The 27,980-nt window shown below is 45.6% G+C and overlaps 1 protein-coding gene across 3 annotated transcripts in view; it reads left to right on the plus strand.

The window, feature by feature from the left end:
- Window positions 1–14,561: 14,561 nt before the first annotated feature.
- The window catches only part of LOC123363887 (C-C chemokine receptor type 5-like), a 33,451-nt gene continuing 20,032 nt past the window's right edge, over window positions 14,562–27,980 (plus strand). The window contains exon 1 of one of the 3 annotated variants that reach the window (XM_045005419.1): window positions 14,562–14,808. The gene's annotated coding sequence lies outside the window, so the exon portion shown is untranslated. Of the gene's footprint in view, window positions 14,809–15,515; window positions 15,592–27,980 lie in introns of those variants that run through there. The other 2 variants (XM_045005418.1, XM_045005420.1) reach the window with 2 other exon arrangements.

Consider the following 27,980-nt stretch of genomic DNA (forward strand, 5'->3'; position numbering starts at 1 on the left):
GCAGACTTGGGAGCGGGGGCTGTTGTGCTGTGCCATGGGGACTGCTGTCCTGTGCTGCTTTTGTTTTGACATTCCTCAGCACGGAGAGCTCACAGAGCTGTTGAGGATGCCACTCCTGGCAGCTGAGGAGGCTATGAGAGAACTCAGAGGGAATCACAGAACCATATTCTATTGGATTCCAGGGAGGTGGGCAGACGCAAGCCCACTCATGGCTAAAGGATCCTTCCCCAGCCTATGAGGAGGATCCACAGGGCCCGGAAACTCAAGTAATTATGGGGGGACAACAGAAAAAATAACAGGGATGGGTGTGAAGGTGAAAGAGTCAAAAATAGGGAACCTGAAGGGGACACCGAGCAGAAAACCCCTGACAGCACCCACTGCTCCTCAAATGTATCAAGGGAGCCAGCGGACTCCGCCCAGAGGAACTCTGCCCAGATGCATGAATGGAGGGAGAATCGGAAATAGGCCCCACAGTCGCAGAGAACCCCCTCAGCCAACATCCTCTCACTGGTGTTATAGACAGCCACCTTGGCCATCGCTAGGAGGAAGTTGACGAGGAGGTCCCGATCACAGAACCATGGGCAGGCAGGGAGAGGGGACTGGTGTTGTGGGGAGGTGGTGGGAAGAGACTGCTGTGCCATGCAGAGCCAGGGCTGATGTGTGGGGCAGTGTCCCCCTCCCCCTGCTTCAGGATAGGTTGGTCAGTCTGCTGTCTGAACTTAAAGAGACAACATGCCGACACATTCACTCTACCCCAACACACACACTTCCCCAGCACACACTCTGTTCCTGCCTCTCCCCTCAACACACATTTCAGTTGAAAAGTGGCTGACAAGCTCCTAGGATGCCCATGAAATGATGGGATTAAGAAACCTGCATCATGTGATGCTGTACCTGCCCCATGAGGTACTGCAAACCTTTCCCAAAGTACCCTGCGGCCAATTGCACAGTGGGATAGCTACACACATTGCTCTGTGTCGATGCAAGAGCTACTAATGTGGATGGACTCCACTTACACAAGGAGCATAATGTGGACATGCAACAGTGGTTTAATTAAAGTAGTTTAATAAAAGTGGAATAACTTTTGTCGACAAAACTCTGCAGTGTAGACAAGGCCTTAGTCTACTGCAACCTGCTTCCATGCATCCCAGTCCTCTGTATGCTCCCTGCACCCCCCTCATCCCTTCTCCATATCTTGCCAATCACCATATATCCACATAGATGCTGGAACTAGGGATGCAGGGGTGCTGCCGCACCCCCTGGCTTGAAGTGGTTTCCATCATATACAGGATTTACAGTTTGATTCAATGGCTCTCAGCACCACCACTATAAAAATTGTTCCAGCACCCCTGTATATCCATCCTCCCTGACAGCCTCTCACTCCAAGACCAGGGAACGTGGCTCTCTGACATCCCACTCCCTGCCCTAGTGAGTCTCAAACTTTCTGCTATCAAGCCTGACTTTTATTGAAGCAAATGAGCTCAGTCCCCACCTTCGGGTGAGTTAGTTATAGCAATAATTAATGCAGTACTAGAAGGATAAATGATATAAACTCACACTAGCATTTACTTTGCAACATTTCAATGAGATGAATGAGCCTGAAGAGAAACTGGGGACTCAGGGAAGGGGGTGAGAAATGGGCCTAAGGGAGGTACAAGCTGGGGATAAAGGGACTCAAAGGGAACAGGCTGGGGGTGCAGAATGAGTGGGAGGACGGAGACTCCCTCTCCTCTTTACCAGCTAAACCCTGAGATCAGTGATGAGCTACCAAAATTTTAACAACCGGTTCCCTATAAAAAGTTCTGATTTAAGGGGGCGGGAGCAGAGGAGGGGCCGGGGCAGGCGGAGACATACTTGTGCGGCCGGGGGCCCCTGCAGGGCCTGGGGAAAATTGCCCCACTTGCCCCCCCAGCAGCCCTAGAGCTTGCAGCCTCCTCCCCACTTACCTTGCTGGCAGCTCAGAGCAACTCCGGAGCTCAGCTGAGCTGCCCAGCTGATGCCGGCGGCTGGCCATGCTGCAGCTGGGGGGAAGTGGGGGAAGGGCCGGGAGAGCCTCAGCCTCCCCAGCTGGGAATCCTGGGAGCAACAGGATGGTCCGGCCCATGGACCGGAGTTCTTTGCCCACCCCCTGGCCCTTTAACAACCGGTTCTCCACGGAGGTCTAATTTTAGCAACTGGTTCTTGGGAACCTGTGGGAACCTGCTCCAGCTCACCACTGCTAGCTGCTGGCAACTGCTGCTACTTACTTCTTCCCCTCCCTGCTTTCTCTCCACAAGCACCTCCATGCTGGCTGGGCAAGAGCAGGAAGGACTGAGAGGAGAACTGTGCTCAGTCCCTACTGTCCTCCTGGATGCAGGAGAGAGAGACTGTGGTTGGAAATGGAACAAGCACACAAGAAATCTAACAGAAAATCCCATGCCGTAATTTGCATTCTTTTGCTTTCAAGATAGTCAAAAAGACAGACAAGAGTTTCAGGCCCCACCCAGACTCCACCTATAGGTGCTGACCCTGCAGTTTGGGAAACCCTGCCCTAACCACAGTCCACATCCTTTCCAGTACACAACCCTCCTCATTAGGCCCCTTCCTGGACTCCTGCCATTGGCATTCATGGTCTCAAATGATAAACTGCATTAGTGATAACTAGAGAGATCTATCTTGACGGATCAATGATCATATTGATAGATCTATAGAACTATGATCTACATTGATAGGTCTCTGATCACATATTGTATCATACATATCACGAACTGGTGTGGTTACTGGGTAACTGGTGTGGTGCTCTGGCTGGCAGTTGGAGGCAGGTTTGAAAGCTCGAAGCCTCTGGTAATTGGCTGAGCCTTAATCAGTGGGCGGGGCATTCACTCAGGCCAGGGCTTTATAAAGCCGCGCACAAGCGACCAGGGACTGCTAACAGGGAGTTTCGCAAGGGAGTTCTCCAGGTGAAGGAGGAGCTAATACAGCATCTGTGGGGTAAGTGACTGTCTGTAGTGTGTGTTTGTTTGTGTTTGGGGGTTACTTGCTGTGTGCTGAGCTTGTGTTTGTCAGTCTGTTTGTTTGTTTGGTTGTGTGAGGGACCGTGTGCTCTGGCTGGCAGTTGGAGGCAGGTTTGAAAGCTCGAAGCCTCTGGTAATTGGCTGAGCCTTAATCAGTGGGCGGGGCATTCACTCAGGCCAGGGCTTTATAAAGCCGCGCACAAGCGACCAGGGGCTGCTAACAGGGAGTTTCGCAAGGGAGTTGGGAAGGGGAGTGGGAGCCCCTCACCAGCCCTAACCCCTTTACTGTGGCCCTCCCCTAAAACCTGTAAACCGAACCACATTCCAAAACTACTTTCCGTAAACCACCCTTTCACTAACTAGGAGACAATGCAGGCAGAACCCCAGAGTGGGGCTATCCAGTTTATTGCGCTGACTGTCGCATGTATGATTACCTGCCCTGTGGGCGGGTGGCGTATGTGTGCAGTCGGTGCAAGGAGCTCCTGGCCCTCAGAGACCATGTACGGACTTTGGAGGCCAGGGTGGCGGAACTGGAAGAGCTGAGAGAGGCAGAGAGGTATGTTGATGAGGCTTTCCGGGACACTGTAGAATTGTCCCACCTCCGCTTAGACAGCTCCTGTGCTGTTGAGGAGGAAGAAGGGCCCAGGGAAGTAGAGCAGTCAATGGGAGCAGAGGGAAACCTTCCCGTAGTTGGGACCCTCCTTCCAGATGGTGCTGGGGTTGCCTCTCGCACTGAGGTTGCCTCTCCAGGGGAGGGAACTCCAGTTTCTAGGAAAAGGCAGGTGTTAGTAATGGGAGATTCGATTATTAGAAATGTAGATAGCTGGGTCTGTGATGACCGGGAGAACCGTATGGTGACTTGCCTGCCTAGTGCGAAGGTTGCGGATCTCTCGAGGCATCTAGATAGACTTATGTGTAGTGCTGGGGAGGAGCCGGTGGTCGTGGTACATGTAGGTACCAATGACATAGGGAAGGGTAGGAGAGATGTCCTGGAAGCCAAATTTAGGCTGCTAGGGAAGAGACTGAAATCCAGGACCTCTATGGTGGCATTTTCAGAAATGCTCCCAGTTCCACGCGCAGGGCCAGGTAGGCAGGCAGAGCTTCAGAGTCTCAATGCGTGGATGAGACGATGGTGTAGAGAGGAGGGGTTCACGTTCATTAGGAACTGGGGAAACTTCTGGGATGGGAGGAGACTATACAGGAGAGATGGGCTCCACCTAAACCAAAGTGGAACCAGACTGCTGGCACTAAACATTAAAAAGGTTGTAGAGCAGTTTTTAAACTAGGAGATGGGGGAAAGCTGACCGCTGCAGAGGAGCGTGTGGATCGGACACAGACTTCTCTTAGGGGAGAGTCTGATGATAGAGAATCTCCTGGTTATAGTCAGGAGCAGAGGAATGAGAAGTATAATGTAAGGGCCGGATCAGATGATAAACAGTCACATAAAAAAGAATCTGGCACATCAGAAAAAGGCAGGCTAATAAACAGGGACAAGTTTTTTAAAGTGCTTGTACACAAATGCCAGAAGTCTAAATAATAAGATGGGTGAACTAGAGTGCCTTGTGATAAAGGAGGATATAGATATAATAGGCATCACAGAAACCTGGTGGACTGAGAGCAATCAATGGGACACGATCATTCCGGGGTACAAAATATATCGGAAGGACAGAACAGGCCGTGCAGGGGGAGGAGTGGCACTATATGTTAAAGAAAGTGTAGATTCAAATGAAGTAAAAATCTTAAGCGAATCCACAGGTTCCATAGAGTCTCTATGGATAGAAATTTCATGCTCTAGTAAAAATATAACAGTAGGGATCTATTATCGACCACCTGACCAGGACAGTAATAGTGATGATGAAATGCTAAGGGAAATTAGAGAGGCCATCAAAATTAAGAACCCAATAATAGTGGGGGATTTCAATTATCCCCATATTGACTGGGAACATTTTACTTCGGGACGAAATGCAGAGATAAAATTTCTCGATACTTTAAATGACTGCTTCATGGAGCAGCTGGTACGGGAACCCACAAGGGGAGAGGCGACTCTAGATTTAATCCTGAGTGGAGCGCAGGAGCTGGTCCAAGAGGTAACTATAGCAGGACCGCTTGGAAATAGTGACCATAATACAATAGCATTCAACATCCCTGTGGTGGGAAGAACATCTCAACTGCCCAACACTGTGGCCTTTAATTTCAAAAGGGGGAACTATACAAAAATGAGGGGGTTAGTTAGACAAAAGTTAAAAAGTACAGTGACTAAAGTGAAATCCCTGCAAGTTGCGTGGGCCCTTTTTAAAGACACCATAATAGAGGCCCAACTTCAATGTATACCCCAAATTAAGAAACACAGTAAAAGAACTAAAAAAGAGCCACCGTGGCTTAACAACCATGTAAAAGAAGCAGTGAGAGATAAAAAGACTTCCTTTAAAAAGTGGAAGTCAAATCCTAGTGAGGCAAATAGAAAGGAGTACAAACACTGCCAACTTAAGTGCAAGAGTGTAATAAGAAAAGCCAAAGAGGAGTTTGAAGAACGGCTAGCCAAAAACTCCAAAGGTAATAACAAAATGTTTTTTAAGTACATCAGAAGCAGGAAGCCTGCTAAACAACCAGTGGGGCCCCTTGACAATGAAAATACAAAAGGAGCGCTTAAAGATGATAAAGTCATTGCAGAGAAACTAAATGGATTCTTTGCTTCAGTCTTCACGGCTGAGGATGTTTGGGAGATTCCCAAACCTGAGCTGGCTTTTGTAGGTGACAAATCTGAGGAACTGTCACAGATTGAAGTGTCACTAGAGGAGGTTTTGGAATTAATTGATAAACTCAACATTAACAAGTCACCGGGACCAAATGGCATTCACCCAAGAGTTCTGAAAGAACTCAAATGTGAAGTTGCGGAACTATTAACTAAGGTTTGTAACCTGTCCTTTAAATCGGCTTCGGTACCCAATGACTGGAAGTTAGCTAATGTAACGCCAATATTTAAAAAGGGCTCTAGGGGTGATCCCGGCAATTACAGACCAGTAAGTCTAACGTCGGTACCGGGCAAATTAGTTGAAACAATAGTAAAGAATAAAATTGTCAGACACATAGAAAAACATAAACTCTTGAGCAATAGTCAACATGGTTTCTGTAAAGGGAAATCATTTCTATTAGAGTTCTTTGAAGGGGTCAACAAACATGTGGACAAGGGGGATCCGGTGGACATAGTGTACTTAGATTTCCAGAAAGCCTTTGACAAGGTCCCTCACCAAAGGCTCTTATGTTAATTAAGCTGTCATGGGATAAAAGGAAAGGTCCTTTCATGGATTGAGAACTGGTTAAAGGACAGGGAACAAAGGGTAGGAATCAATGGTAAATTCTCAGAATGGAGAGGGGTAACTAGTGGTGTTCCCCAAGGGTCAGTCCTAGGACCAATCCTATTCAATTTATTCATAAATGATCTGGAGAAAGGGGTAAACAGTGAGGTGGCAAAGTTTGCAGATGATACTAAACTGCTCAAGATAGTTAAGACCAAAGCAGATTGTGAAGAACTTCAAAAAGATCTCACAAAACTAAGTGATTGGGCAACAAAATGGCAAATGAAATTTAATGTGGATAAATGTAAAGTAATGCACATTGGAAAAAATAACCCCAACTATACATACAACATGATGGGGGCTAATTTAGCTACAACAAGTCAGGAAAAAGATCTTGGAGTTTTCGTGGATAGTTCTCTGAAGATGTCCACGCAGTGTGCAGAGGCGGTCAAAAAAGCAAACAGGATGTTAGGAATCATTAAAAAGGGGATAGAGAATAAGACTGAGAGTATATTATTGCCCTTATATAAATCCATGGTACACCCACATCTCGAATACTGTGTACAGATGTGGTCTCCTCACCTCAAAAAAGATATTCTAGCACTAGAAAAGGTTCAGAAAAGAGCAACTAAAATGATTAGGGGTTTAGAGAGGGTCCCATATGAGGAAAGATTAAAGAGGCTAGGACTCTTCAGTTTGGAAAAGAGAAGACTAAGGGGGGACATGATAGAGGTATATAAAATCATGAGTGATGTTGAGAAAGTGGATAAGGAAAAGTTATTGACTTATCCCATAATACAAGAACTAGGGGTCTGAAATTAATAGGCAGCAGGTTTAAAACTAATAAAAGGAAGTTCTTCTTCACGCAGCGCACAGTCAACTTGTGGAACTCCTTACCTGAGGAGGTTGTGAAGGCTAGGACTATAACAATGTTTAAAAGGGGATTAGATAAATTCATGGTGGCTAAGTCCATAAACGGCTATTAGCCAGGATGGGTAAGAATGGTGTCCCTAGCCTCTGTTCGTCAGAGGATGGAGATGGATGGCAGGAGAGAGATCACTTGATCATTGCCTGTTAGGTTCACTCCCTCTGGGGCACCTGGCATTGGCCACTGTCGGTAGACAGATACTGGGCTGGATGGACCTTTGGTCTGGCCCGGTACGGCCTTTCTTATGTTCTTATGTTCTTATGTTCTTAAAAACACAGGTCTGTATGTTTATTTCACTGTGATCTCGGACTATAAAGCCTAATAATTAAAACAACAAAAACAACAGTTTTAGAAGGGATATAAACTCTTAGCTGCAGGACATAAGCCAAGCTCTAATTATTGGGGTTTAGGAAGAAATTTTACCTGTGAGCAAGTTTCTCCTCAATTGCCCACCACAGCTTTCTTGCAACTTCCTCTGAAGCAGCCGGTGCTGGCCACTACTGGAGACAGGATACTTGACTAGCCAGACTGTGGGTCTGATCCAACCTGGCAATTCCTATGTTTGTAGAAAGAGACAAGCCCCTTTTCTTTCATCTTTCCTACTTTTTCATCTTGATAAACAAAGTTCTTCCCTTACTCAGGAAAAACTCATTGACACCTGAGAGATTTGGAATTGCCTGTGATTCTTTGTGAATATGTTTTCTATATAGAATCATAGAAATGTAGGATTGGAAGGGACTTTGAGAAGTCATCAAGTCCATCCCCTTGCATTGAGGCAGGACCAAGTAAACCTAGACCATCCCTGACAAGTGTTTGTCTAACCTGGTCCAAAAAACCTCCAAGAATAGGGATGCCAAACCTCCCTTGGAGTGTATTCCAGAACTTAACTACCCTTATAGTTAAAAGTTTTTCCTACTATCTAAGGTAACTCTTTTTACTACAGATTAAGACCATTACTTCTTGTCCGACCTTCAGTGGACATGGAGAACAATTGATCACCATCCTCTTTGTAAGAGCCCTTAACATATTTCAAGACTGGCATGAGGTTCCCCCTCGGTCTTCTTTTCCCAAGGCTAAACATGTCCAGTCCTCTTAGTCTTTCTTTATACGTCATATTTTCTATATCTTTTTATCATTTTTTATTCTCTTCTCTAGACTGTCTCCAATTTGTCCACATCTTTCTTAAAGTGTGGCACCAAAAACTGGACACGGTACTCCAGCTGAGGCTTCACCAGTACCAAATAAAGCAGAACAATTACCGCCTTTGTTTTACATACAACACTCCTGATAATCCACCCCAGAATGACATTAGCCTTTTTTGCAACTGTATCATATTGTTGGCTCATTTCAATTTTGATCCATTATACCCCTCAAACCTTTTCTGCAGCACTATTGCATAGCCACTTACTAGAGAGACAAGGCGGGTGAGGTAATATCTTTTATTGGACTAATTTCTGTAGGTGAGAGAGACAAGCCACTTATCCCCCATTTTGTAGCTGGGGATTTGATTTTTCCTTCCTCAGTGTAGTACTTTGCACTTGTCTTTACTGAATTGCAGCTTGTTGATTTCAGCTCAATTCTCCAATTTATCACCATCCTTTTAAATTCTAATCCTGTCCTCCAAAGTACTGGAAACACTTCCCAGCTTACTGTCATCCACAAATGTTATAAGCGTACTCGCCACGCCATTATCTATGTCACTGATGAAAAAATTGACCAGTGCTGTGTAGGCCTTGCTAGAGCCCTAGGCATAGTTAACAGCAAGAACCAAAGGCTGTGATCCAGAGTAGGCCTGGCCTTGGCAAAACACCACAGTAGGCATTAGCTAACACCGAGTAAGCACATTCCTGTCTGGAGGGGGTGGTACAAAACCACACAGCTCTCTCAAGTAACTACATGAATACTTTCCTAAGAGATGGTGCAGGAACACACTGGCCCCTCGTAAGAGAAGGATGGGATGACAGGATAATGGATAAGAATGTTTTGTTCGCACTAGGACAGAGGTGGGCAAACTATGGCCCATGGGCCACATCCAGCCTGTGGGACCGTCCTGGCCAGCCCCCGAGCTCCTGGCCTGGGAGGCTAGCCCCCGGCCCCTCCCCTGCAGCCTCAGTTCACTCACTCTGCTGCCGGCACCATGCTCTGGGCAGCGGGGCTGTGAGCTCCTGGGGCAGCACAGCTGCAAAGCCCGGCCTGACCCGATGCTCTGTGCTGTGTGATGGCGGTGGCAGCATGGCCTGGCTCCAGCCGGGCGGCGCGGCTGTAGCGCTGCCAGCCACCAGTGCTCCAGGCAGTGGTGTAAGGGGGCAGGGAGTGGGGGGGAGTTGGAGAGAGGGCCGGGGAGTTCGGGGTGGTGGTTGGGGGATGAATAGGGGCAGGGGTTCCAGGGGGCAGTCAGGGAACAGGGAGAAGGGGTGGTTTGATGGGGCAGGGGTCCTGGGCGGGGGCTGTCAGGAATGAGAGGAGGGGTTGGATGGGGCAGCAGGGATCCAGGGGCAGTCAGGGGACAGGAAGCGGGGGATGTGTGTGGATGGGGCAGGGGTCCTGGGGGACAGATAGGAGGTGGGGGCCGGGCCATAACCCCCTCCCCTAACCTGCCCTCCATACAATTTATGAAACCCAAGCGGCCCTTGGGCCAAAAAGTTTGCCCACCCCTGCACTAGGAGGTACAAGAATAAGGGTGGTAGCTAGCAATGTCTGGATGTAATCCATAACTCGTTTGTATCAATGTATAAAAGGAGAAGTCGTAGGAGGGGTAACTTTGTCCAGGCAAGGGGGACAGCATCCTGCTATGCTGACTGAGCTAGTACCATTGTCATAGGCACAGGGGCGGCCCTAGACTAGCTGTGAGCAACTGGTGCCCTAGGTGAACCCTGCAATCAGCGCCCCCACCCCCAAGCCCCAAGGGCAGATCTAGGCTGAGGTTTTTGGTAAACTGGGAAACATTTTGCCTCTTTTTTCCTTTTAATGTTTTTAAGAGTTTTTTTTAAAAAACAGAGGCTTATTCGGTTTGTCCGTTGGTCCGTCTGTTCAACCAATGTTTCTGAGATCAGATAAAATAGAGACATGACATTTTTAGAACAGATTTCTACACGACAGCTAGATCATTCAGTCTGATTTCAAATAAAAATGCATTAAAAATGTTAATTATAATTTTTATTATTACAAATCCAAAATCGTCCATTACACTATCTTGCTTTAACTGCCATTACCACCACATCCAATATAGAAAGAAATAAGAAAACTCTTCAATGAACTTTAACCTTTATTTACAAAACACTCTGTGCTCTTAAAACATGACTTTTCTTGCTTTAAGTTTGAAAATTCAGTTACTAGTTCTTTTAGCTCCAGTTTTCCAGCTATTTCATGCTCTGTTGACATTGTGGAAAGTCTAACAAGTCTCTCTCGCACCATTGTTGAACGCAGATATGTTTTTATCAATTTTAACTTTGAGAAGCTACGTTCCCCACTAGCTATGGAAACTGTAATGTGTAGCGCTATAAAAATGTTTGGAAATCTGTCTGTGAGTTTATTTTCACAAACAAACTTCAGTACTTCTTCAGGAGTGGAATGTTTCTTAAGTTGTCTTGAAAAAGCCTGAAGCTCACTATGCAAATCTGTAGCATTAATGTCTTTTGAATTTTCATGAGTCAATGTCGACTCCAGCTTTATACAAAATTCTCTTCTCTGTTTTCTTTTTCAAGCCGTGGATATCATATAGAAAGCCAAATAGCTGCTGCATCTGTTGAAATCTTTTGTCAACCGAGTGAACAGCAGTATCAAGGACCGCGAAGTAGAAATTCACTTTGAATCTTTGTTTTGGGTTCTGAATGGGTGTGTCTCATCCTTCATACGAAAACTGCTGTTTCTTTTAACAAACGTGAACTGGCTCTGGTTCAAATTCTATTGGAAAGTCTATTTCTTCAGCAAGCTCGAGAGAATCTACCAGTGTTCTTTCGAACCCTTCATCACTTCTGAATTCCTCCAGAATATTTTTAGCTTGCTGCAGTTTTTGAATAGCAGAATGTATGTTCAAGTTCTTTTCCCAAAGCTGCTTGCTAATGAGGTTAATCTCAAAAAGGATATTATGCCACAAAATGAGTGAAGTCACAAATTTGAACTTGGAAAGGCCATTTGCAAGAGCTTCTGCATCTGAATGTGCCGTATTGCCAGATGATCCAGTAAAGGTAGTATCATCAGAAATTTCAATTAAGGCATCATAAATGTTTCCAAGTTCATAGCAAAGAGGCTTCAAAGCATCAATGTGATTCTCCCATCTTGTCTGACTAAGTGATTTCACAGTTAGAGAATTCACTTGGCAAGTCAGAATCTCCCAATGGTGTGTTGAGCCTGAGAAAAATAAACACGTTGCACCAGATCAAAGAAACTGCTTGCCTCCAAACAGCTAGCAGCATCATTGACAACCAATTTCAGAAAATGAGCACTGCAAGGAACGAAAAAGGCACTAGGATTTATTTCCATCATTCTCCTTTGCACACCATTGTCTTTACCCTTCATATTCCTCCCCTTATCATAGCCTTGGCCACATAGGTTTTCAACAGATAATGAAACTGTTTCAAGCTCTTGTAGAATAGTTTCAGCCATAAATGCTCCAGTCATCACCTTCAGTGTTACGAAACCCCAAAATGTTTCTTTATGAGCACGTCAACATTATCTTCATCTGCAGACTTTTTCCATATCCACAAAAAGAAAGATCATCGTCATTTGTTCAACATGACTCACATGTGGTGTACAGTCCAGTATTATTGAAAAGTATTTTGCAGAATGGGCAGCTTCTACAATTTTCTTTTTAATGGCATTTGCTAGGATTTGAATCAGTTCATTCTGCATATTTTTCCTAAGTAATGAACCTGTTTCATGATCAGTTATTTTACGTAGATGCTCCTTCATGACTGGATCAAACAAAGATAGGTATTCAACAAATTTTTAAAATTTTCCATTACCTGGAGTGTATAATTTTTCATTTCTACTGCAGCCACGGAATGCTGAATTTTGCCTACCGAGAACTCTCACTAAAGCAATCAGACGCTCTAATATTTGTTGCCAATATTCTTCTTTTTCTTTGATCACACATAAATTTTCTTCATTAATAGTTTTTCTATTTTTTAATCGTAATTCAAATTCTTTCCAATTTTGAAAATATTCCAAATATTCTGTACTTCTTTCATGTGAAGAGAGAATTGAAGGTATGTTTTTCCAGTCCTTTGAACCATTTTCAGTAAGTGATGTACCTATCGCTTGATTTCTAAACAACTTGCAGCAAAAGCAAAACACAGAGTCCTTTGACACTGAATATTGTAACCAGTTTTGATGAATTTCTTCCCCATTGATGAGTTTCCTCTTGTAATGCTGAGCAGGGAATTTTCTTTTATTTCCATCCTTAGGGAAGGGAAATTCACAAACTTGTTTGGGTCCATGTTCCATGAGAATTTGCCGCACACTGTCATCACATCTGGGCCATGAAGCTGGGTCCCCATACTGTAACTTGTTTATAAGTTCCTCATCCTTTCTTCCTTCTACTTCATTTACTTCAATTTCTGCGTGTCTCTCTGAAAGTGAATAAATTTTCTCCACTTCCATATCAGTCTGATGCTGTGAGCTGCCCTCATCTAGAAGTAAGTTTCCATCATCTTGAGATTCCAAACTGCTTTTTTGTAGATGTAAGCTACCCTCATCTCGAAGTAATATACCTTCATCTTGATGTTCCAAACTGCTTCCATGCGGATGTGAGCTAACCTTCTCCTCTCCAAGTAAAATTCCTTCATCTGGATGCTGTGAACTGCTTCCATCTTTATTTGGATTAAAGAAGACATATTTCCGGAAGGATCCCTGCTGTTTTGCTTGGTCCTTTTCGTTCTCAGCCTTTCATTTATGATACTCAGCTCCTGAGGGTTTTCTTTTTCCTCTTTCTGCCATGGGGCATTTGAATATTGTTATGTACTGTGCTCCCGACTGCAAGCATTATAGCTTTAAGGATGGCTGACACACCCACCACATGGTTGCCGATTTAACCACATTGCAGCCATTCCAACACGTCTTTTCACTGCTTAAAGGTTCAGTGATTAGTAACATACACTCATTTACCTATTAAAACAGTTAGTTACAGCATTTATATGGAAACAAAATGACCTTTTTCGACATTATAACCCAACACCGGTTGTTTGGAAAGTAATCCCTTTTCTCACAGTTACCCGCTTGGAGTGTGACATTATCACTTTTGTGGTCTATTAAGCGTTAACGCTGTTACTTTTCTTTTATGGACCTTATTTATTACCTGTGAACCAGTTATAACAAAGAAAATTTCATAATTATACTGCCCGATAATAACGCTAATGTTTAATAATGCTTAAAGACACTCACATTTTGGATTTATAATGCTGAAAGATGTTATCCTTTATTCTTTGGCACCAAGAAACACAATTTTCCACAATATTCACTCGATTCTTTACCATCTACCTGCAATGTGTGTTATAATGACTGTTTGACGTGTATCAACTTGTGATATCTCCTCTCTACATGACTTTCCGGCTATGCGACTTTGATGTATATTTGAGTTAGGTGTCACTAGCATTGCAGCTCTTGCCACTGGCAGATGCGTTTCATTATGGTTGAGTTATTGCTTATCAAAATTGAGGACTGGGTCATCTTGCCCCTTCGTCGTCAATTAAAATAAAATCACTAAAATATTATTTATTTTGCAGTAAATAAAAGATTTGACATATTAATAAATTCTCAGAAATGTAGAGAAATGAATTATAATTCCCATCCCCTCCCTACGTCAAAAGTCTCACTAAAATCAAGATATATATGCCCACTGCTTCCCCCCCATCCATTAGGACCATTAACCATGTCAGAGAAGAAAATTAGGTTGGCTTGGAATAATTTATTCTTGATAAATCCACACTGACTATTACTCATCATCCTATTATCTTCTAGGTATTTACAGATAGTTTAATAATTTGTTCTACTACGTTGCCAGGTATCGAGGTCAGGCTGACTGGTCTGTAGTTCCCTGGGACCTCTTTGTTCCTCTTTTTAAAGATAGACATTATGTTTGCCCTTCTCCACCCCTTTGGGACCTCACGATTCTCCACGAGCTCACAAAAATAATCGCTACTGGTATGTTTAATTATTGTAAGGGGGTTTATTATATGGTTACACTGGGGTTAATTCAAGAAGAGTCTGATTGCACCAGGCGGCAAAGAGCACCATGGCTTCAGATAGCACCCATTTACCAACACCTAAGGGACAATGCAAGAGCCATTCGCCTTGATGCTGTGGCTCCTGCCCCTGCTGAGCTCACCACTGGACTTGTTCTTTAAGGGAAGAGAACCTGTGAACAGTGGAGAACAAAAAGCCTGTCTAGATTTGAACGGAGAGAGCGTTAAGGGAGAAAGACTGACCTCCAGAGATTAGGGCGCATCCAACATGGGTCAAGTGGCTGAGAGCTCTGCTGGCACAGGCCAGGCCCTCCATGTGCCAAAACTGCGGTAGCTGAGGCTCCCGCACCTCTCGGCACTGGGGACCAGGAAGCAGGATGAACAGACCCTAGGCTCACCAGCAGGGACAGGTAAGGACCAGGGACCGGGATGGGGGAGGCAGGAGCTCCTGAGTGGGTATAGTAGAGGATTTGATATGGAACTAGTTGAGAGACAATGAATATGCAGCCCCAGTTGTATTTTTTCAATTTCACTTTGGGCTTGTCTACTCTTGAAATGCTACAACTGCAGTGCTGCAGCTGTGCCACTGTAGCGCTTCAGTATAGACACTACTTACGCTGAGGGGAAGGGTTCTCCAATCAGCGTAGGTAATCCACCTCCTCAAGAGACAGCGGCTAGGTCAACAGAAAAATTGTGCCATTGATCTAGCACTGTCTACATGGGAACTTAGGTCAGCTCAATTACATCACACCCTGTGTGGGATTTTTCACACCCCTAAGCCAACCTCATTTCCTGTTGTAGATCAGCTGCCATCACCAAATATTTCAAATTATTTTTGAATATGCTACAAAAGTGCTTAGTACAGTCAAAAATAGGTGACACCTAAGACTGACCCAACTCCCAGTAAAGTTAATGGGAATACCCCAATGGAAGTTGGAACCTAAGCCCTCAGTTCTGCATTTAACATGCATTCTGAAAATTCAGCACTCTAACATTTCCATTAAGTTCTAAGTGGAACTGTTGCTGAAAGTCCATTTTTAGAAAAAGAAGAACTACTCCTTCACTTCTTGTAATAATTCTTGCAAAACTTCTGAGAGGCAGCAGTTTCCAAGCTTCTGAAGATGTAGACAGGGCTTATCACCCTAGGGTTCATGAGAACGAAGACAGTTATCCCTAGGAAGCTTGGTAAATCAGTGAGTATCTCATCTTTCTTGTCTCTCTTTCATATTTTAGATATATCTATAAATGTATTAAGTGGAAAGATATAGTAAATTATTAAGAATTTGCAATAATGATGGTGTAATTAAGCAAGGGACGCAGCCTTTCAGAACCATTCAAGCAGAAAACTAGGAAGGAAACAAGATGGGGATTGAGCTAGTTGGGAATGCAGTGGAATGAGATGCTGCCCAAAGCCTTAAGGACAAACAGGAGCAGGCTTGTTGAAAATGTCTGACAAACATTATATTAAAAACAATTCTGGATTTTAGTTCCAAAACTGCTTCAGGAAAACATTAGTTTGTAAACAGCTTCATATAAGAACATGAGAATGTTAAACATAAAATGCTTCATATCTAATCCAGGGGGTATCAGATTTATTGCGGGCCATGGGCTGAGCTCACAATATCTATTATTGTTAATGTGGATTTATATGAGTGAGTCCACATGCACTGTGTGGAGACTGTACCATTAGAGGCTCTCTTCTGTTTAGAAAGAATTAAAAGCTGTGGAAGGAGTGGTCCAGAAAAACTGCACTGGCTCTTGCAATATAAACACTTGGTAGAAGCCCTGTTTTCAAATAATGTACAATTCCATTGTAACTGAGCAGTAGTACTTTTATATAGGATAGAACAGTGATTCTCAACCTCTTCCGTACTCAGGCCCCCTTTTCCCCATTTAGCAATATGGAAAGGGCAGGGTGGTCATAACCCTCTGACACTTGGCAGTGACCCTGAGGTTGAGAATCTCTGGTATAGAGCATTATCCTCCATGTTTATATTTAACTCCACCCCCGCCAGGGTTGTGAATGCAGGAGGTGTTAAAGTTTGTGGCTTGTTTGAATTGATCTGACCTAATTTTCTTTCAAGCAGTTATATGGTAGAAAGTAGAATCTAGTTATTAAAGCCCAGGACTGGACACAGGAGCTCCAAATCCTATTACCACCTTTGTCACAGACTTGATTGTGATCTTGAAGAATTCACATAATCTTTTTTGCGCCTCAATTTCTCTTACTCACCGTGCTATAGTGAAACAATGTTCGTACAGCACTTTCATAGCGTCCTATTGTATCTAGGACTTTGCTAAATATATTCAGAACATAGGACATTTTGACTCAAACTACACAATCTCAGCTATATGTGGAATTAATTTTTTTTAATGAGGAACTATGATTAAAGGGAGAACATGATCTTTTTTATTTTAAATTGATTATATGTTGCCAAGGCTGATTCCCCACTCTGGCGCTTCGAATGCAGAAAGTGGGGGACAACAAGGATTCTAAAAATTAATACTGGCCACTCCAGGCTTGGATTAAACTCCCAAGGATTTTCTCTGACCTTGGATGGGTAGATGCTGCCACCACCCAATTGCAAAAAAACCCTTTTAGAGCCCAGGAAGGTGAACTTGGGAATTCCTTCCTGTGGGGTTCCCTCAAGCCCTTTCACCCCCCTCTAGAGAAGAGCTGAGAAAGAAAACAAAGGAAATCAACTGTTGCCACCAGCTAATTAAACAACATGTGCACAAACCTCTTAGAGACATAAAAATCCAATCCTGTTCTTTAAAAAGATAAATTTTATTGAAAACAAAAAGAAAGAAAATATATTTGGAATTTAGGCTTTTTGCTAAATTAAAAAAAAAGTGCAAGGATTAAGCATCAAGATAGCTCTCTTGAGGTCCAGTTTAAAGGTTACGAGCAAAACAAAAGCACCTGGGGTTAGCACAAAGGAATCCACAAGCCATAAAGAAATAAAATAAATAAACCTAATCGCGACTTCCTAGACATTTCTTGATCTACTTACATATCTGGGGTTTCAAATGAGGAGTTTCTAGGTATGATCTGATGATTTTTCATGCTTGGCTCAAAGCTTTTTACAGCATAGTTCCAGCCCTGTCTCTGCTCTCCGGGAGAACAACCACAGACCGACAAAAGGATAGTCTTGTTTCATTTTAAAAAGTTCTAGCCTTCCCATTGGCTCTTTTGGCCAAGTGCCCACTCAATTCCTTTTACCTATGCATGCAGTCAAACTTTTTAACCCTTTACAGGCAAAGCAAATGGAAAACAGCTACCAAGAGGGATTTTATAGCTAACTGGCTGGCTGGGTATTCATTCATTTATCATATGCCCCTCAAATCACAGACAGTGCGGGCCAGCCTGGTTCAGGTCGGGTCCACACCAGCTGGGATTTCTTCCTGGAGGTTTAGGAAACAGAGTTAATAAGATACATGTACCTCTAATTTTACTACTAATTACATGAAGAACTAAACAGTATTATTCACAATCGAGAACTACAATGACTTAGAAGACAGGAACATTTTTACCCTGCTGATTCTCGGAAACCTTCCCAGGAGAGTGCATCAGCCACTTTGTTAGAGGCTCCTGAAATGTGTTGTATTTCGGTCTCTTTGACTGTGCGAAGCCACTTTAGTGCAGCATGGTCAGTCTGCAGGTGGAAACGCCATCCCCAAATGTATGAGCATAGCTTCTCCAGAGCATACACAATGGCGTAACATTCTTTTTCAGTGGCTTTCCCTCTCAGAAAGTTTTTTGCTGAGAAAGACGACAAGATGGAATTGTTGATCTGGTCTTTCCTGCATTAAAACTGCTCCTACACCATGCTCGGATGCATCTGTGGTTACAACAAACGGTTGGTCTAAGTCCAGGGGTAAGCTGATTTAGGGCCTTTTGACACTTTTCAGTCCACTGAACTGCATTTGGCTATTTTTTCCTGGTTAGGTCTGTCAGTGGGGTGGCAATTGGGCTGTAGTGTGGTACAAATCGTCGGTAATACCCGGCCAAGCCCAAGAAGGATTGGACCTGCTTCTTTGACTTAGGGACAGGCCAATTTTGGATAGCATTTACTTTAGCCTGTAGGGGGTTGATAGTTCCTTGACCCACCTGGTGTCCAAGGTATGTTACCCTGTTTAGGCCTATTTGACATTTTTTGGCCTTAACGGTTAATCCTGCCTCCCTTATGAGCTAGAAGACAGCTTGGGGGTGTTCCAGGTGTTCTGCCCATGAATCTGAGAATATAGCCACATTGTCAAGGTAGGCGACTTCAAAATCCCCAAATCCAGCCAGAAAGTTATCTTCCAGTCTCTGGAAGGTGGTGGGTGCATTTTGCAGTCCAAAAGGGAGCACATTAATTTCATACAGCCCTACACGGGTGATGAAGGCTGACTTTTCCTTGGCTGCAGCATCTAGCAGCACTTGCCAGTACCCCTTAGTTAAGTCTAAGGTGGAGATGAACTGGGCATGTCCCTGTTTCTCCAATAGCTTATCTGTGCATGACCTTGGATAGTTTTCTGGATGAGTTACAGCATTTAGCTTATGGTAGTCCACACAAAAGCAGATTTCCCCATCGGGTTTGGGAACCATAACCACTGGAGAGGCCCATGCATTCTCAGAGGGGCAGATTACATCCATTTGTAACACCTCCTTGATCTCCCTTTCTATTGCGGTTTTGGCTTGAAGAGCCATCCGGTAGGGTTGGGCTCTAATTGGGCAAGCATCACCTGTGTCAATGGAGTGGTACACCCATTCTGTCTGTCCTGACGTGGCTGAAAAAATTGGCGCGAAGCTGGTGCAGAGCTCCTGGATTTGCTGTTACTGCTTACGCCAAAGGGTTATGGACAGGCCACCATTCTTCTGTGCCACCATTGCTTTTTCCTTCATAGTAGACTCCATCAGGCCACTCAGCATCATCTCTTTCCTGGTCCGTAAATTGGAGAACCTTGATTTCTCAGGAATAAAAGGGCTTTAGAGAGTTAACGTGGTATACTTTAGGTTTTAGGGTAGGGTTTGAGAATGCTACGAGGTAATTAACAGCTCCCAGACGCTCTCAGATCATAAATGGCCCCTCCCATGACGCTTCCATCTTATTGGCCTGGAGCGCTTTCAGGACCATGACTTGGTCACCTACTTTGAAGGAACACTCTCTGACATGTTTATCATACCAGACCTTTTGCTCTTGTTGAGCATCCTGTAGGTTTGCTCGAGCAAGGGCAAGAGAGTCCTTGAGGGTGTTTTGCAGGTTGGTTACAAAGTCCAAAATGTTAGTTCCTGGAGAAGATGTAACCCCCTTCCCCCCATTGCTGCTTCACCAACTGTAATGGCCACTTAACTTTGTGGCCATAAACAAGTTCAAAGGGTGAAAACCCCAAACTGGGACGTGGTACAGCCCTGTATGCAAAGAGCAACTGCTGCAACACTAGGTCGCAATCACTGGAGTGCTCATTCATGAATTTACGTATCATGGCCCCCAAAGTCCCATTAAACTTCTCCACTAGGCCATTCGTTTGATGGTGGTAAGGGGTGGCAACCAAGTTCTTTACCCCATGAGCTTCCCAAAGACGTTTCATGGTCCCTGCCAGGAAGTTAGTTCCTGAATCTGTAAGGATGTCAGAGGGGCAACCTACCCTGGCAAAAATGTCTGCCAATGCCTGGCTCATGCTTTTAGCCCTGGTGTTGCTTAGAGCTACTGCTTTCAGCCATCGGGTGGCAAAATCCATGAAGGTCAGTATGTACAGCTTTCCTCTGGGTGCCTTTTTAGAGAAAAGACCCAGAATATCCACAGCTACACCCTGAAATGGAACCTCAATTATGGGGAGTGGCTGGAGAGGGGCCTTGACCTGGTCTTGGGGCTTTCCCACCCTCTGGCACACCTCACAAGACCAGACATAGGTAGAAACGTCCTTGCCCATTCCCTTCCAGTGGAATGACTTCCCCAAATGGTCTTTGGTCCTGTTCACCCTAGCATGGTCACTAGGGTGATCATGGGCTAAGCTTTTCCCTATACTTAGTTGGACCTGCTGTCTCTGAGGATGCCAGTCCTCCTTGTGCCCACCAGAAAGGGTTTCCTTGTATAAGATTCCTCCTTCTACAACAAACCTGGACCTATTGGAAGAGCTGAGAGGCGGTGGGTCACTCCGTGCTGCTGTCCAAGCTCCCTTGAGGCTTTCATCCACTTCCTGCTCAGCCTGGGACTGCTCCCTTGATGATGGAGACATTAGTTCCTTACTGGGTTATGGACTTGGGCTTGGTCCCACTGGAAGCGATGCAGATGATGAGGTTGTCTCTGTCGATTGTGAACCACTTTCCACTGGTGCACTAAGTTGTATTTCAGGTTCCAGCTGAGCTTCTTGTGCCGGTGTAGCTGCTGCTTCAGGTGCAGGCTCTGTGGCGCTCTTTGGTGCTGGCTCCCCTGACTCTGGTGGAGTTGCAAGCACGGGCTCTGGTGCTGACTGCTCCACCATTTCCGATTCTTAGGCTGGTTTTGGCTGGGTCCCAGGAACTGGATCTACAGCTGCTGCTATAGACTTTGGTCTACCACCTCTGGCTAGGTCCCTGTAGGAGGCTTAGGAATGGAGTTAGGTGTGGAGGCCTGTTTAGCCTGGCTGTGGGTGACCATCCCCACCCTTTTTGTTAGCCTTACATGGTTGGCTAAGTCTTCTCCCAACAGCATGGGAATAGGATAATCGTCATAGACTGCAAAAGTCCATATCCCTGCCCAGCCCTTGTACTCGTAGACAAGTTAAAAGAGTTGGCCTTAAAGGGATGCACCATCACTTGGGCTTCTGGGTCGATAAATTTGGGGTCCACCAGGGATTGGTGGATGCTGACACCTGTGCTCCAGTGTCTCTCCATGCAGTAATGCTCCTCCCACCCACACTCACAGTTTCCCTTCGCTCTGGGGGTATTTACAAGACATCTGGGCCTGAAGGCTTTCGGTGGGACCCTGGGGTGATGAGTTGCAGTCAGCTGGTGCTCTTGGGGCAGTTGGCCTTTACATGCCCCAGCTCATTACATCTGAAGCATCGCCCAGCTGACTGTGGGCTGGGGTGAGGTGGGTGGTTGGAGAGCAGGGTGGTGGGACAAGAGGACATCTGAGGTTTCCCTGGCTGTGTGGAGGGCTCCTTCTTGCAAGGTGGGGCCTTGGGATGAATTTGATGATGGAGTGTCATCTCAGGTTGCCTTTTCTGGTATCCGTACCAACTGTTACTAGCTTTATTCTTCTCTGCCACCTCCACTCATTTGGCTCTGATCATCCCCACCTCGATTACAGTTTGGGTCTTCCAATCTAGGATGTACCTTTCTATTTCCTCAGGAACATGCTCTAAGAACTGCTCCATTTTTATTAGGAGAGACAGATCTTCCAGAGACTTTACATTTGCTCCTGATAGCCAGGCATCCCAAATTTTTATAATGTGGTAGGCAAGTCGGGAAAATGCCACATCTGATTTCCACCTTAGTGCCCTGGGCATGCTTGGGTATTAGCCCCATCCTAATTCTGGCCTTTTGTTTATATGTTCTTTAGGCATTTCAGCTGCCACCTCTGCTAAGGGTCCACTGAGTTGTGGCCTCAGCTCCAACATATACTGATCTCAGGGGCGGCTCTAGACATTTCGCCGCCCCAAGCACGGCGGCATGCCATGGGGGTCGCTCTGCTGGTCGCCAGTCCCGCGGCTCCAGTGGACCTCCCACAGGCGTGCCTGCGGAGGGTCCACTGGTCTCGCGGCTCCACCGAAGCCACAGGACCAGCGGACCCTCCGCAGGCACGCCTGCAGGAGGTCCACCGGAGCCCTGCCTGCTGCCCTCCCGGCAATCGGCCGAGCGCCCCCCACGGCATGCCACCCCAAGCACGCGCTTGGCGTGCTGGGGCCTGGAGCCACCCCTGACTGGTCTGGAGGGAGGTTGTATCCAAGGAAGGCCCTTTCACATTTTTCTAAGAAGGCCTCTGTATCATCACCTACCTTGTATGTGGGGAATTGTTTTGAATGGGGAGCAGTACCTGAAGGACTGCTAGGGCTACCTGATTGATCCAGCTTAGCCTTTTCCAGCTTTAAGCGCTTCAGCTCCACTTCTAAGCTCTTCGCCTCTCTCCTCTCCTCTGCTTCCACCTCCAAGTGCTTCTCCTCTTTCCTCTCCTCTGCTTCCACCTCCAAGCACTTCATCTCTAAGAAGAAATTCCTTTCTGCCTCAGTTAGAACTCAGCCTGAGTTAAAGACATCTCTCCATCCTGGCACTAGGATCTCGGGTGGGGAAGGGCTGACCCTTACTTTCTGGGAAGTCTTTGGTCCCCATCCCCTCCTTGCATTTCTGTCATGGAGCTGGATGTTCAGGCTTGATCTGGGTCTGTCTTCTCTGTGGCGTGCCACTTTGGGAAGACTAGCTGCTCTAGGGTTTCGGTGCCTGACCTCAACCTCATGCACTGTGCTGCTCTACTCTAACCTAGCTATTTCGTTGCCATGCAGCTAGAAAAAAAAATAAACTGCTTGTTGGACTCCCTGGCTTGTCAGGCTGAACCCTTTTCATGCCAGTTCCCCCTCAGGCAGCAAAGAAAAGAAAAGAAAAAAAAACTCCCTGGGCTTTGCAAGCTGACAAAAGCAAAAATGTGTCCTTTTAAAATTCGGAGGTCTGTGCTTCTGGTTCAAAATGATCCCAATGCTCTGCCACCATGTCAAGGCTGAATCCACACTCTGAGACTTCGAGTGCAGAAAGTGGGGGCCCGCAAGGATTCTAAAAATTAATATTGGCCCTGGGCCATGTCCTTACTAACTTCAATTTTCCCATCTTACTGTCTCCAACTTATCTTTTACTCATGCTAACAGATTCAATTCCCCATACTCCTCTATTCTTAGCCTAACTTAAACAAAACCTAATTTCTACTTATTTCTTAACCTAACATGCTCTGTAGTGCACACCTACCAGACCTCATCCAAATCACCAGCCACGTGACCAATACAGCTGAAATCAAAGAACCCTGACACCTGTTAAAGTGGGGCCTCCAATTGTTTTACCTGCTTATACATTGGAAAGGGGAAACCTTGTATTTGGACTCTGGAAAGGAAAACTTTAGGGTTCATTTTTGTTCTGTGAGCTGTTCTCGCTGCTGATGAGGGAAACTCCACCCTCTGATACGTCGCTATTGTCTTGTAGTTTTGCAACATTTATTCTGACCGCTGTGAGAAGGTTTTGACTAAATCCCCTTTTGGGATCATTTCAAACACAGCGTGCTCATTGAGCAATAATCTGTGATGGCATAACTGAATGAGTCAGGGCTGCAATTCTGAGTCCATCTTGCCTGAAGGGTCCCTAAATACACAATTTAGGAAATATCAGCTAGGCATACCAGCATCGAGACATACTAGCACCAGTTCATAAACTTATCAAACTCAGTCTTAAAACAAGTTAGGTTTTTTGCCCCCACTGCTCTCATTGGAAGGCTGTTCCAGAATTTCACTCCTCTGATGGTTAGAAACCTTCATCTAATTTCAAACCTAAACTTATTGATGGCCATTTTATAGCCATTTGTTCTTGTGTCATCATTGGTGCTTAAATTAAATAACTCCTCTCCCAGCCTGATATTTATACCTCTGATATATTTATAGAGAGCAATCATATCTCCCCTCAGCCTTCATTTGGTTAGGCTAAACAAGCCAAGCTCTATGAGTCTCCTCTCATAAGGTTTTCCACACCTCTGATTATCCTAGTATCCCTTCTCTGCTCCTGTTTTAGTTTGAATTGATCTTTCTTAAACGTGGAAGACCAGAATTGCACACAGTGTTTCAGATGAGATCTCATCAGTGCCTTGTATAATGGTACTAACACCTCCTTATCTCTACTGGAAATACCTCCCCATGTGCAACTGTATCAAATGCCTTACTGAAATCCAGGTAGATTAGATCTACTGCATTTCCTTTGTCTAAAAAAATCAGTTATCTTCTCAAAGAAAGAGATCAGGTTTGTCTGGCCTGATCTACCTTTTCTAAAACCATGTTGCATTTTATCCCAATTACCATTTACCTCTATGTCCTTAAGTGCTTTCTCTTTCAAAATGTGTTCCAAGATCATGCATACAACTGAGTTCAAACTGACAGGCCTCTAGTTTCCTGGGTCACTTTTTTTTCCCTTTTTTAAAAATAGGTACTATATTAACAATTCTCCAGCCATAGGATAGAACCCCTGAGTTTACAGATTCATTAAAAATGCTTGCTATTGGGCTTGCAATTTCATGTGCCAGTTCCTTTAATATTATTGGATGGAGATTATTCGGGGGCCCTGATTTGGTCCCACTAAGCTGTTTGAGTTTGATTTTCATGTCAAATGTGGTAATTGCTACTTTCATATTCTTGTTCCCATTAGCCACCCTGCCACTACCCCTAAATTCCTCATTATTCTTTTTAAGAACTGAGGCAAAGTATTTGTTTAGGTGTTTGGCCATGCCTAGATTATCTTTAATCTCCACCTCATCCTCAGGGTTTAGCAGTCCCATTTCTTCTTTTCTTGTTTTATTTTTATTTATGTGGTTACAGAACCTTTTACTATTGTTTTAATTCCCTTTGCAAGGTCCAACTCTGCTTGGGCTTTTGGCAGTTCTCACTTTTTCCCTACATTTTTTTACCTCCAAGAGGTAGCTTTCCTTCCTGATCCAGCCCTTCTTCCATTCCTTGTAGGCTTTCTGCTTTCTCTTAATAACCTGTCTGAGATGCTTGCTCATCGAGTTTGGTCTGCAACCCTTTCCTATAAATTTTTGACCCTTGCTTGGGATGCAAGCTTCAAATAGCTTCTGCAACTTTAACTTAAAGTAATTCAAGCCTCCTCCACATTGAGATCCTAGAGTTTTTCAGTCCAGTTCACTTCCCAAACTAATTCTCTTGATTTTTAAAGTTTGCCCTTCTGAAATCAAGGGCCTCAGATGCAGACCTATTTTTTGTCTATCCTTCCATTTAGTTTAAACTGAATTAGCTCATGATCACCCGAACCAAGGCTGTCCTCTACAACCAGTTCTTCTATGAGGTCCTTTTTACTTACTAATACTAAATCTAAAATGGCATCTCCTCTTGTTGGTTCAATGACTATTTGGTGAAGAAATCAGTCTGCTATCACATCTAGGAATATCTGGGCCCTACCATTATTAGTAGCACTTGTCCTCTAATATATATCTGGGCAATTAAAGTCTCCCATAATCATACAATTCCCACTAGTATTTATTTCATTAAAAATATTAAAGAGGTCTCTATCCATATACAAAATTGGATCCTCGGGGTCTGTAGCAGACCCTAAGCACTGTCCCAAAGGAGCCTCTCTTACATTTCTTCGCCAAAGTGATTTTGACCCAAACAAATTTTGTTTTATCCATTCCATCAGTTCTAATTTCTTAGTGTTCCCTCTAATTTTTCCCATGCATGTGCGGAATGAATCTTTTATGTGCATCAATATGGGGGTGATGCGTGACACATCACCTCCATATTGGTGCACGTAACAAAATTCATGTGGCGGGGGTGGGGCTGAGGTATTTGGAGTGTGGGAGGGCGCTCAGGGCTGGGGCAGAGTGTTGGAGTGCAGGGATGAGGACTCTGACTGGGGAAGCGGGCTCTGGGGTGGGGCCAAGGATGAGGAGCTCAGGGCTGGGGCACACTGTTGGAGTGCAGGGGGGTGCAAGCTCTGCGGTGGGGTCAGGGATGAGGGATTTGGGTTGCAGGCTGCCCCGGGGCTACAGTGAGGAGAGGACTCCCCCCATCTCTCTCGGCCCGCAGCAGCACCTGAGTTGGGCGGGAGAGGTGCCTCTCTCCCAGCTGCAGCAGGTCCAAGGCTAGGTTGGAGCCAGGGGTGGGGCACCTCTCCCTGCTGCAGAAGGTCTGGTGCTGGGCTGGGCTGGAGCCGGGGGAGGGACACTGCTCCCCGCTGCAGAAGGTCCAGGGCGGGGCTGGGTTGGAGCTAGGGGAGGGACACCTCTCCCCCACCTCGGCAGGTCCGGGGCTGGGGGAGAGGCACCTCCCACCACAACCCTGAGAGCCTGTGCAGTGCTTAATAGGCTGCTACATGGCCGTGCAGCTTAGAGGGAACTTAGTACTCCACCACCTTTATTTCTGTCTCTCCTGAAAATACATACCCTTCAATACTTGTACTCTAGTCATGACTATTATTCCACCATGTTTCTGTTATCCTTATAAAATCTGGTTTCACTTCCTGTACCAGTAGTTCTAGTTCCTCCATTTTGTTACCCAAACTCTCTGCATTGCTATACAGATATCTTAGTTGTTTCTGCTCAGCTTTGCCCAGATTTCTCTCCTGTTTAGGTACAGTCTTTCTATGGCCAGTATCACCTACATCAGGGGTTCTCAACCTTTTTTTTGCTGAGGCCCCCCTCAACATGCTATAAAAACTCCAGAGCTGAGAGAGGGTAAGGAGGAAACTTGGGGCTCCGGGCTGTGGGAGGGACCCTGGGGTGTAGACATAGTTTTACTTCTATTTGGGGGGGCAAGGGCTGGCAGGGCTCAACCCAGCTCCGCACAGCGGGGTCCAGAGAGGGAGCACCACCTCCACCCGTTAACTCACTCAGGAGGCCACCCAGCCTCTCTGGGCTGTGGGGGGACAACCAAAAAATATAACTCAAAGGAGGAACTCAGTTCAAAAAGTTTGAAAACTGCTCACGGTGCAGGGAGGGAGTAGCTAGGGGCTGTGTGAAGTGAGGGGAGTAGCACAGGGTGCAGTCAGAGGGTAGCTAGGAGCTGTGTGTGGGCTGGGGGAGCTCCCAGTGCAGCTCCCAGCTTCAGCAGCGGGGACGGGAGTGCTGGGGCTCCCAGCTTCAGCCTCCTGCAGCTTCTGGCTTTGGGGAGGAGGGGGGAGGTTTGCTGGCTTCAGCTCTGCACCGTTCCTGGCTTCGGAGGATGTCGCCTTCAGCCCTGCACTGCTCCTAGCTGGGGATGGGGGCGCTGGCTTCAGTCCTGCACTGCTCCCTGTTTGGGGGGGGGCGCCGGCTTCAGCCCTGTGACACTCCCAGCTTGTGGGGGAGGGCGCCGGCTTCAGCCCCATGCTGCTCCTGGCTTGGATGGGGAGGGCGCTGACTTCATCCCCACGCCACTCCCAGCTTCAGCGCTGGGGCTCAGGGCACCGGGTTTCAGCAGCGGGGCCCCACGGCCCCCCTAAAAGAGCTCGCGGACCTCCAGGGGGCCGCAGACCCCTGGCTGAGATTCACTGGCTTACATGACTGTTATTGTCATTAGCATTGACGCTATCTTTTCTCTTGATGTCCATTCTCTCTGTTGTTCCTTTCTCCATTGCTGTACCCTCTCTTCCTTGATTCTCCTCCCACTCAGTGTTAGAATCAGGCATGGAGATTACATGAGCATCTCCCAAACATCTCCCCCAAATTCCTAGTTTAAAGCTCTTTTAATCAGTTGTACCAACCTCCACCCCAGAAGTCTATTCCCCTCCCTAATCAGGTGGAGTCCATCCCATGAGAATAAATCTTCTGTCTATGAATGTCTCCCACTGATCGAATATGCCAAAGCCCTCCTTGTATAACATTGCTACCTGAGTCATCTGTTGATCATCATAATCTTGTCTCACTTCACTCTCTTCCTC

The sequence above is a fragment of the Mauremys mutica genome, chromosome 2 (genome assembly GCF_020497125.1).
Source record: "Mauremys mutica isolate MM-2020 ecotype Southern chromosome 2, ASM2049712v1, whole genome shotgun sequence".
Lineage (NCBI taxonomy): Eukaryota > Metazoa > Chordata > Testudines > Geoemydidae > Mauremys > Mauremys mutica.